Genomic DNA, 12,462 nt, shown 5'->3' with positions numbered 1-12,462 from the left:
CAATTGTTATTTCTTTCTTAGCACCACATACGTCTTGCTCTTGTTTGAGTTCAGAAATCAAGTTTTGTTATACAGCTATCAAAACGATCAAATTTGAAGCAAATAACCAACTACAAAAATTTAACTCAGATCTCAATAATCATCTTTCTAGAATATACGAACTCTGTAGAAATGGATCTTGGTCAAAATAGCAAAACAATTTCGATTTTTATCCTCTTTTCTCGGCCTATGCTCCATAGATACTAAACCGTTCAAATTTCAAGAAAACAATCAACCACAATATTGAAGCAAACAACTTTCTGGAACATACAAAATATCTATGAACGGTTCCTAATGGTAAAAATAGCAAAAATCTTTTGAAAATATCCAATTTTTATACTTTTTTCTCCGACTCTGGTCCAAAGATACGCAACCGCCCAAAAATTAAGGATACAGTCAATTACAAAAATGTACCTTAGATTACATAGGTACATTTTGTAAAAATCGAATATTTTCAAAAGATTTTGGCTATTTTCACATTTAAGAACAGGTCATAGATATTTCGTGTGTTCCAGTAAGTTGTTTGCTGATATCTTTGCTATATTATTGTGGTCCATTGTTTTCTTTGAATTTTGAACGGTTTAGTATCTATGGATCACGAACCGAGAAAAGAGGATAAAGATCGCATTTGATTTGCTATTTTCACCATTAAGAGTTCGTATATTCTAGAAAGTTGTAAGTTAGATCTTATCTAAGGTACATTTTTCTAGTTGGTTGTTTGCTTCAATTTTGATCTGTTTAATATCTGAAGACTAAAAGCAGAGAAAAAATTAAAAGGGAAATTTGGCCATGACAAATTCTTAGCGCTTTAGAAGATTATCCCTTTTGACATCAAGGCTGAGGTCTTTGGGAGCCCATAACCGCGAAAGTTGAAGTGATAGGGAAAACGCCTGGACACGTATCTTTTTATTTTTGGTTCTAACCCGCTGTGGTGTCAGAATTTGGTTAATAATTTTCGTGTCGCACAGTGTTAATTACATTGCCTTCTCAGTTTAGAATGCCTTACTTTACTTAGATGGCTTTTATACTAAACAGAACGTCTTGTCCCCTAAACCAAACAAAGAATAGATTTCCAAACGCACCGATCTGCTGCTTTACTTCTCCAATCTTGTTGCCATGTTTTGTGATATCATCTTTAACTTGGTCTTTCCATCAGTGTTTTGGCCTTCCCTTGGGGCGTATTCCGTCGAGTGCGAGCGTATTCATATGCTTTTCTGGTCCATAAATATTTCGAAGAAAATGTCTCTCAAAAACACCAAGTTCTGCATCATCTGTTTTCGCAAGTACCCATGCTTCAGATCCATACATACATAAGTACGAGTAGTATCAATGTCTGGTAGAGTGTAAGTTTGGTCTGACGAGAGTTGATTTTGCTTTTGAACTATACTTAGACCATTGATTTCATGATTGATGTTGTTAGTTTTATTTATGGTGGTGCCGAGGTAAATAATGTCATTTACAATCTCAAAATTGTAATTCTGATCATCCACACTTGGTCCGAGTCTACTGGACAGCTTGCGTGTTGATACCACACAGAAAAAAAGACACCCCGAAAATTTTGATTAAAAGCTTCATCACCATATTTTTGTTGAATGTCGATAAAAGATTTCAAATATATTGGGAAAATATTTATCAAACATGAAAATGTTACCAAAATGTGACCGATAAACGAGTTCAAACAAATAATTCATTGAAATTTGTTTAAGTTTTTTAACCAATATTTGTTGTTATAATGGTTTTCAACGTTTGTCACATGTTCTCGCTCTCAAGAGCGAGAAAAATAACTTTTTATGGCACAGAGAGATTTTCTGCTACAACAATGTGCTGTGTTTGTCGATGCTATGTTTGTGTGGCATTTAGTTTATCTATCTTGTTGTTGCCTCGGCGATTGCTTGTATGAGGACAGTTCGGAAACTTCTTAGCCTAGCACAAAAAGCGCGGTATAAACAGAAAAAAGTTAAGTGTTCTGGAAACTTCCATCTCTGTTATGAACACATGTTAAATTTTGTTTCGATCTGGCAACTCCTTCATATAGAAACAGGTGTTCAAAAAAGACGCATCCACAATTTTTTTACAATGGAAAAAATTAAAATGCGTGTTGTCATTAAATATTTCCATAAAAAAGGTTTATCGGGACAAGAAATTCATTATGATATGGTGAATGTGTTAGGTGAAAGTGCTCCTTCATATGCAACAGTAAAAAATTGGGTTGCTGAATTTGAACGTGGTCGTACAAGCATTGAAGATGAACCACGTAGTGGACGTCCAAAAACAGCAACAACAACAGAAATTGTAGCCAAAGTACATGATATGGTATTAAATGACCGACGAATAAAAGTGCGTGAAATTGCTAATATCATGGGCATCTCAAATGATCGAGTCCATTTAATTTTGCATGAAGAACTACAGATGAAAAAGCTTTCTGCAAGATGGGTGCCGCATTTGTTAACGATCGATCAAAAACGCATAAGAATGAACATTTCTCAAGCTTGTTTGGATCGTTTTAAGCGAAATAAAATGGATTTTAAGCGTCGTTTCATAACTGTTGATGAGACATGGATCCACCACTATACTAACTATTCTTTTTCATTGATAGGCTAAGAAGTTTCCGAACCGCCCGCGTATGTATACTAAAACTTTGGTTTGTTGTTTTTATGAACCTAACAGAAAGAGGGAGGGAAGAAGAGGGAAAGAAAAAAATGTTTTGTTCGCAAGAAGCATTTATTTTTTTAACCAACAGTTTGGTGGCAGTTTGTTTAAGACTATTCCTGTGAACAGAACGAAAAGTGTGGAAATAAATCAGTGTTTATTTGTAAATAATGGTGCTTATACATTTTATGAGGAACCAAATTATTGTAATGTAATGAAAAAATCGGAAAAAGGAGAATCGAAATATTTTATTGGACGAAGAAGCAATTGCACGGTGATACTATTTTATATATTTGAAATATGATGCACCCATTTATTACATTTTATTCCAGATACCGATTTTCCGCTGATGATTTCTAATTTAACAGGAGAATTTGTTTTATTTCACAACTAACGAGAAGCGATCAACGAGATTCCTGTATTTTATATTTAAATGTGTTTTATTTGCTTTCTTCCATTTAAATTCAAGTGTGACTCTAAATTATTACTATACTTTTGTTATAAATTTTTTCATTACGTTTTTCTTTCATTTATTTCTTGTATGATTTATAATTGTGTATGTACCTAGCGTCTGTTGTTGTTTTGCATTTGGCATTCCATACATTTCAATAAAAAAAGCAACCATCACCTTTTATAAATGTGTGTATGTTAGGCCGGGGCGATTTGTATGGAAGGGAAAAGTGTTATCGGGCGCCTGGAGATTCTGATTCTTGGGATTGTACTGAGCAAAAAAGTCAACTAGATCATATGTCTACGGTGAAAATCGAGCCCCCGGATTTTGACTTGAAGTTTTTTTTTTCAAGGATTTTTGGATATTTTGGCATATAACAACCAAACCACTGAGATCTTCGATCCAACACAAAGACAACAATTGTAGCCAAGACAATAATAAAGAACTCTCTAGTACATCGCAAAAGCATTGGAACGCTCCTTCAGGTAGTTGCATCGATAAGGTGCACATTTTTCGGAAAATATCGACAGCTACTTGCTGTCATTTGATTGACCATTTTATTAGCTTTCTAATGATATACATATTCGGTTAATCGGTTCTTAAAACCGGTTCCAAAATCGGTTTTAATATCATAATATCCGGTTCAAAAATTTAGATAACCGGATCTGTCCTCCAATAAAATTTGTTATTAACGTGTTCGTCATTACAAGATCTATTTATGGTAAGTATTCCAGAAGCACCACAGACCAATAACGAATATACATAAAAACAAAACATAGTTTTCTGAACAAAAACCGGTAAAATGTCAAAAAGGACCATGAAAACGGGGAAATATCGATTGGTCATCAATGAGAACCGTACCTAAAATCTTCTGAACAACATTTTTGTAGAATATTTGGATGCTATAAAATCTCGCCATGTGGTACTTTTACTACGATTCAAAAAATAAAGGACGAAAAGGACATGAAAGGAATTGAGTTAGAGGGATGAAATATTCTATAAAAAGATTCACCATTCGATTTGACTGAAGACATGTAATGTCAAAATGAAACTACAATAACGCTTTAGAGAGATATAAAGCTATTTGATCACAATTCAAGGGGCAAAATTAAACCATTAATCACGCAATATCTCGGAAACTTGACATATGTTGAAAATTTCCTTTTGGGTTCTCAGTACACTCACCAAGGGCTTTCATTTCCAAAAGTAATTTTCCACCCACTGACTTTGAGTTCCATTTTGTAGCACAGTGTCGTTTATCGATATTTTCCGAGGCCATAACTACCTGAAGGAGCGTTCCAATGCTTTTGCGATGTACCAGAGAGTTCTTTATTATTGTCTTGGTTACAATTGTTGTCTTTGTGTTGGATCGAAGATCTCAGTGGTTTGGTTTTTATATGCCAAAATATCCAAAAATCTTTGAAAAAAAACTTCAAGTCAAAATCCGGGGGCTAGTTGACTTTTTTGCTCAGTACAATCCCAAGAATCAGAAACTCCAGTCGCCCGTGATGGTGTTCAAATCGCCCCACTCTAGTGTATGTATCTAACAAAAAAAAAAATCAACAAAATAATTGTAAATATGAACATATTTTTATCGATATTTACTTTGATATTTATATATTTATTGTATAGTTGTTGGCTTTGTATTGTTGGACTACAAAATAATACTTGTTGTGTATTTATTTCAGCTAAAGTCCATATTTTGTTGCTTTAAAATTTGAAGAAACAAAATGTTTAACAGTGGGTCATGAAATTGATTACTACGAGCGGAGGCAGAGAAGACTATAGTTTCGGAAGCAGCCAAACTTCCTCATCAGTTCTCTTAACCGCTGACTCTGTATCGATAAACGGGTCAATAAGAGTGACCAGAAAATTAAACAGAACGAGAAATTTTCTGTATCCTCCTAAATCTGTTGACCGCACAATTGAGTCAGAATAATCAAAATCATATACCCACTACTGTTTTTATGCTGTCTTTGCATCGCAAAGAAGACAAGCATAAGTAGTGTTGTTTGCAGTAAGCAGAGATCACAACAAAATGTTGTTTTTGCTTTATGCGGAGCCAACAAGTAAGGCCGTGCTGATTGCCTGTTATTGTTGTTGGCTTTGTATTGTAAAAAAGCATTAAGTTCGGCCGGGCCGAACTTTTCATACCCTACACCATAAAATATTCTGAACTAAAATGGAATAATTACTTTTCATTCCTGTCCCCAATTTTAAGTGGGTACGTTAAAATGTCAGATAATGTTTATGTACATTAATGCTCATTCGGGAGGCCCTTTTTTATGGTGCCTATATCTAACTATTTATGTTGAAAATTTTTGGTGGTTTTAATATCAGAATATCCGGTTCAAAAATTTAGATAACCGGATCTGTCCTCCAATAAAATTTGTTATTAACGTGTTCGTCATTACAAGATCTATTTATGGTAAGTATTCCAGAAGCACCACCGACCAATAACGAATATACATAAAAACAAAACATATTTTTCTGAACAAAAACCGGTAAAATGTCAAAAAGGACCATGAAAACGGGGAAATATCGATTGGTCATCAATGAGAACCGTACCTAAAATCTTCTGAACAACATTTTTGTAGAATATTTGGATGCTATAAAATCTCGCCATGTGGTACTTTTACTACGATTCAAAAAATAAAGGACGAAAAGGACATGAAAGGAATTGAGTTAGAGGGATGAAATATTCTATAAAAAGATTCACCATTCGATTTGACTGAAGACATGTAATGTCAAAATGAAACTACAATAACGCTTTAGAGAGATATAAAGCTATTTGATCACAATTTAAGGGGCCAAAATTAAACCATTAATCACGCAATATCTCGGAAACTTGACATATGTTGAAAATTTCCTTTTGGGTTCTCAGTACACTCACCAAGGGCTTTCATTTCCAAAAGTAATTTTCCACCCACTGACTTTGAGTTCCATTTTGTAGCACAGTGTCGTTTATCGATATTTTCCGAGGCCATAACTACCTGAAGGAGCGTTCCAATGCTTTTGCGATGTACCAGAGAGTTCTTTATTATTGTCTTGGTTACAATTGTTGTCTTTGTGTTGGATCGAAGATCTCAGTGGTTTGGTTTTTATATGCCAAAATATCCAAAAATCTTTGAAAAAAAAACTTCAAGTCAAAATCCGGGGGCTAGTTGACTTTTTTGCTCAGTACAATCCCAAGAATCAGAAACTCCAGTCGCCCGTGATGGTGTTCAAATCGCCCCACTCTAGTGTATGTATCTAACAAAAAAAAAATCAACAAAATAATTGTAAATATGAACATATTTTTATCGATATTTACTTTGATATTTATATATTTATTGTATAGTTGTTGGCTTTGTATTGTTGGACTACAAAATAATACTTGTTGTGTATTTATTTCAGCTAAAGTCCATATTTTGTTGCTTTAAAATTTGAAGAAACAAAATGTTTAACAGTGGGTCATGAAATTGATTACTACGAGCGGAGGCAGAGAAGACTATAGTTTCGGAAGCAGCCAAACTTCCTCATCAGTTCTCTTAACCGCTGACTCTGTATCGATAAACAGGTCAATAAGAGTGACCAGAAAATTAAACAGAACGAGAAATTTTCTGTATCCTCCTAAATCTGTTGACCGCACAATTGAGTCAGAATAATCAAAATCATATACCCACTACTGTTTTTATGCTGTCTTTGCATCGCAAAGAAGACAAGCATAAGTAGTGTTGTTTGCAGTAAGCAGAGATCACAACAAAATGTTGTTTTTGCTTTATGCGTAGCCAACAAGTAAGGCCGTGCTGATTGCCTGTTATTGTTGTTGGCTTTGTATTGTTGGACTGCAAAATAATACTTGTTGTGTATTTATTTCAGCTAAAGTCCATATTTTGTTGCTTCAAAATTTGAAGAAACAAAATGTTTAACAGTGGGTCATGAAATTGATTACTACGAGCGGAGGCAGAGAAGACTATAGTTTCGGAAGCAGCCAAACTTCCTCATCAGTTCTCTTAACCGCTGACTCTGTATCGATAAACAATACAAAGCCAACAACAATAACAGGTAATCAGCACGGCCTTACTTGTTGACTACGCATAAAGCAAAAACAACATTTTGTTGTGATCTCTGCTTACTGCAAACAACACTACTTATGCTTGTCTTCTTTGCGATGCAAAGACAGCATAAAACAAGTAAAAAAGCATTAAGTTCGGCCGGGCCGAACTTTTCATACCCTACACCATAAAATATTCTGAACTAAAATGGAATAATTACTTTTCATTCCTGTCCCCAATTTTAAGTGGGTACGTTAAAATGTCAGATAATGTTTATGTACATTAATGCTCATTCGGGAGGCCCTTTTTTATGGTGCCTATATCTAACTATTTATGTTGACAATTTTTGGTGGGCTAGAAATTGGGAGGTACTGTTATATAGGGGTTATAATAAAACATGGGCCTATGTTGACAGTTTTTGATGGGAGCCTTTAATGTCAAATAACTCCTAATTCGGTTAAACAATTTAGCTAGAATCTTCAAAATATCGAAAATCGGTACATAACGTGGGAACTTCAAATGTCATTAACAGCTAGTTCGGAGGTATCTGGGCTATACGAAAATATGAACTTAAATGAACCGTTATATGGGGGCTATACCAAAACGTGGACCTATGTCCACAAGTTTTGTAATATAAGTTTATTGACATTTAAGAACTTTAAATGTCAAATTATAGCTACATCGGTCTGAAAATGTAGCTACAAAAGTCAAAACACCGCAAATCGGGGTACCGTTATATGGGGGCTACACCAAAACGTGGACCTATGTCCACAAGTTTTGTTATTTAAGTTTATTGACACTTAAGAACCCTAAGTGTCAAAATATAGCTAAATCGGTCTGAAAATGTAGCTAAAACTGTCAAAATACCGTAAATCGGGGGTACCGTTATATGGGGGCTATACCGAAACGTGGACCTATGTCCACAACTTTTGTTATATAAATTTATTGACATTTAAGAACCCTAAATGTCAAATTATAGCTACATCGGTCTGAAAATTTAGCTAAAAACGTCAAAATACCGCAAATCGGAGGGTACCGTTATATGGGGGCTATACCAAAACGTGGACCTATGTCGACAACTTTTGTTATATAGGTTTATTGACACTTAAGAACCCTAAATGTCAAATTATAGCTATATCGGTCTGAAAATGTAGCTAAAAACGTCAAAATACCGCAAATCGGAGGGTACCGTTATATGGGGGCTATACCAAAACGGGGACCTATGTCCACAACTTTTGTTATATAAGTTTATTGACACTTAAGAACCCTAAATGTTAAATTATAGCTACATCGGTCTGAAAATGTAGCTAAAAACGTCAAAATACCGCAAATCGGAGGGTACCGTTATATGGGGGCTATACCAAAACGTGGACCTATGTCCACAACTTTTGTTATATAAGTTTATTGACACTTAAGAACCCTAAATGTCAAATTATATCTATATCGGTCTGAAAATGTAGCTAAAAACATCAAAACACCGTAAATCGGGGGGCACCGTTATATGGGGGCTATACCAAAACGGGGACCTATGTCCACAACTTTTGTTATATAAGTTTATTGACACTTAAGAACCCTAAATGTTAAATTATAGCTACATCGGTCTGAAAATGTAGCTAAAAACGTCAAAATACCGTAAATTGGGGGGTACCGTTATATGGGGGCTATACCAAAACGTGGACCTATGTCCACAACTTTTGTTATATAAGTTTATTGATACTTAAGAACCCTAAATGTCAAGTTATAGCCAAATCGGTCTGAAAATGTAGCTATAAACGTCAAAATACCGCAAATCGGGGGGTACCGTTATATGGGGGCTATACCAAAACGTGGACCTATGTCCACAAGTTTTGTTATATATGTTTATTGACACTTAGGAACCCTAAATGTCAAATTATAGCCAAATCGGTCTGAAAATGTAGCTGAAAACGTCAAAATACGGTAAATCGGGGGGTACCGTTATATGGGGGCTATACCAAAACGTGGACCGATATATCCCATCTTCGAACTTGATCTTCCGACGGCTAAAAAAATGGTATTCCCCAGTTTTCAGCGAAATCGGTCAACAAATGCGACCTGTATGTTGCGAACGGACGGACGGACGGACGGACGGACGGACGGACATGCATAAATCGACTCAGAAAGTGATTCTATGTATATCCCTAGAAGGAACTATGGATCTATCTCGCTTCCTTTTGTATGTTACATACAAATGCACTAACACATAATACCCATTACCACATAGTGGTGTAGGGTATAAACAGTAGTGGGTATATGATTTTGATTATTCTGACTCAATTGTGCGGTCAACAGATTTAGGAGGACACAGAAAATTTCTCGTTCTGTTTAATTTTCTGGTCACTCTTATTGACCTGTTTATCGATACAGAGTCAGCGGTTAAGAGAACTGATGAGGAAGTTTGGCTGCTTCCGAAACTATAGTCTTCTCTGCCTCCGCTCGTAGTAATCAATTTCATCACCCACTGTTAAACATTTTGTTTCTTCAAATATTGAAGCAACAAAATATGGACTTTTGCTGAAATAAATACACAACAAGTATTTATTGTATTTGTGACAATTTTTTTATCAAAGAAAAATTAAAAATCGATAAACCAGTTTGTTAATATGAAAAATATTTTATCGCTTGAAAAAAATAAAATTCAACAAAATTTTTAGTTAATATGAGAATTACTTTATCAAAATAATTTCTAATGAAAACAACAAATTTTTTTATCGACGATTGTCAATATGAACATTACTTTTATCGGCAATTCAATTAAAAATCAATCAGATTTTTGAATTTTTTTATCAAATGGTTACTATTTTTTTCTGTGCATAAACTTCGTCTTATCGCCGTTGCCTTTATCAACTTTTGCTGTTACTGATCGAGCTGATCGCATATTATGTTAATATCGTATGCATAGGCCGTTAACAGTATATCTTTATTGCATACTAGCAAATACCCGCTACTTCGTATGCGGAAAGGGAATAAAATATAAATAAATAATATTTTATTTGAAAAAAATATTTCAAAATTGAAAATTTATCTTAACCTTTCACAACAATAGCGTACATTCAAAATTCAAGGTTTTACTTTCAGCGATTTCGAGAGCGTAAAATTTTCGGTATTCAAAATGGCTATAGAAATCCACGTTTTCTATATCTACATATCGACTTTGGGAATTTTAGAAATATAACATACCTATAGTGTCCAATTTTTATGTTTTAAATTTTGACCTTGAATTCTCTCACATTTATTAGGACGGACATTTTGATGATTTAGAGCATTTTGAAGATTTTATGCATATTTTGCATGCGAAGAAGCTGAATTTTCGGAAGTTGCACAATGAAAGTTTTGAAAACTTGTTTCAAAAAAATTTGCTTAATGGCATGCCTTGACATATACCGAAATGACTGTAATTTTTTATGCATTTGTTAGGCCCTGACAACATAAAATTGTCGCATAGACGTGGTCCTTGAATTAACTTCCTAAAACGTTTAAAACAAAAAAACGTTTTGTTGAAAAGATACTTCACGTTTGACTACTTGATTTCAATACATTATTTAGAAACCGCCTTCGGTGAACATAAAATCAATTGAACAATATTCATTTTTCAAACGCAAGATACTATCTCAGCGACGTCTTTACATAATTTCAGATTTTGTACGCATTTAAAAACTCCTTACCTAAACAAAAACATTGACCCTTATACAAAAATTTGGAATTCAAATCCAATCCGTTTATACAATACCAAATGTACTACTTTTACTATACATAGGATTAAGTTTCAAAAAAGAACCTATTTATATCCCAACTTTATCCCAATCCCACTTTACTATTCGAGCTTTATCTGTTCCCCTAAAACAAATTATTGAACTATTTAGAACTTCTCGTATAAATAAAAATCAAAAACTACTAACTAACAACTCTATCCGTTCTCTCAAACTTAAATTGTACTAAATTTTGTACCATATAATACACTTCGTAAACTTATGATTCGAATTTCTAAAAACCCTTTGGAACATCTTTCTTACTCTTCATTAGTAACCCTCATTCCAAACTTCAGGATTCCATCTCAAATTCAATATGTCCTAAATTTAGTACTTTTCGTAAACTTATGGTTTGAATGTACCAAAACATATTTGTTGCTCTTCATTAGAGACCCTCTTTCCAAATGTCAAGATTCCAGCTCTATCCGTTAACCCAAATCCAAATTGTACTAAATTTAGTACTATTTAGTAATTTCGACTTTGGTCCATCTTTGTTAATCTTCATCAGTGACCCTCATTCCAAATTTAAGGATTCCAGCTCTATTCTATCACCCAAATCCAAATTGTACTAAATTTAGTACCATTTAGTACTTTTCGACCTTTGGCCCATCTTTGTTACTTTTCATCACTGAGCGCATTCCAAATTTCAGGATTCCACCTCTATCCGATCACCCAAATACAAATTGTACAACATTTAGTACCCTACGGTAATTCTTTGTTATTCTTCATCAATAACCCTAACTCCAAATTTCAGAATTCCAGCTCTATCCGTTCGCCCAAATCCACTTTTTACTAAATTTAGTACCATTTAGTACACATTATTACGAGTTCCCAAACCTCCATATTTTAATCCTACACTCCAACAGTAACCTGATCCCAAATTTCAGTGATCCTACTCTATCCTTTCTCTCAAATCCAAGCTGTTCTAAATTTAGTACCATTTAGTATTTTTCGTACCCGTAAGTACAATTATCCAAAACTTCCTCTATCCTACAATCCAACAGTAATCTTAATTCCAAATTTCTGCATTCCACCTACCCCGTTCATCCAAATCCAAATTGTACAAAATTTAATACGATTTCGTACTTTTCGTACCCATAAGTACTAATATCTAAAACTTCCTCAATCCGACAATCCAACAGTAATCTTTTTTCCAAATTTCTGCATTCCACGTGTCTCCGTTCACCCAAATCCAAAATGTACCAAATTTAGTACCATTTCGTACTTTTTCTACCCATAAGTGTGAATATCCAAAACTTCCTCTATCCTACAATCCAACAGTAATCTTAATTCTAAATTTCTGCATTCCACGTGTCTCCGTTCACCCACATATAAATTGTGGCAAACTTAGTACCATTTAGTACTTTTCGTACCCATAAGTGCTAATATCTAAAACTTCAGTTATCTTACAATCCAAAAGTAATATTAATTCCAAATTTCAGTATTCCACCTGTCTCTGTCCACCCAAATCCAAATTGTACCCAGCTTAGTACCATTTAGTACTTTTCGTACTCATAAG

The sequence above is a fragment of the Musca autumnalis genome, unplaced genomic scaffold (assembly GCF_047663935.1).
Source record: "Musca autumnalis isolate F117 unplaced genomic scaffold, ASM4766393v1 scaffold_5, whole genome shotgun sequence".
NCBI lineage: Eukaryota > Metazoa > Arthropoda > Insecta > Diptera > Muscidae > Musca > Musca autumnalis.
This window is presented reverse-complemented; position numbering follows the sequence as displayed.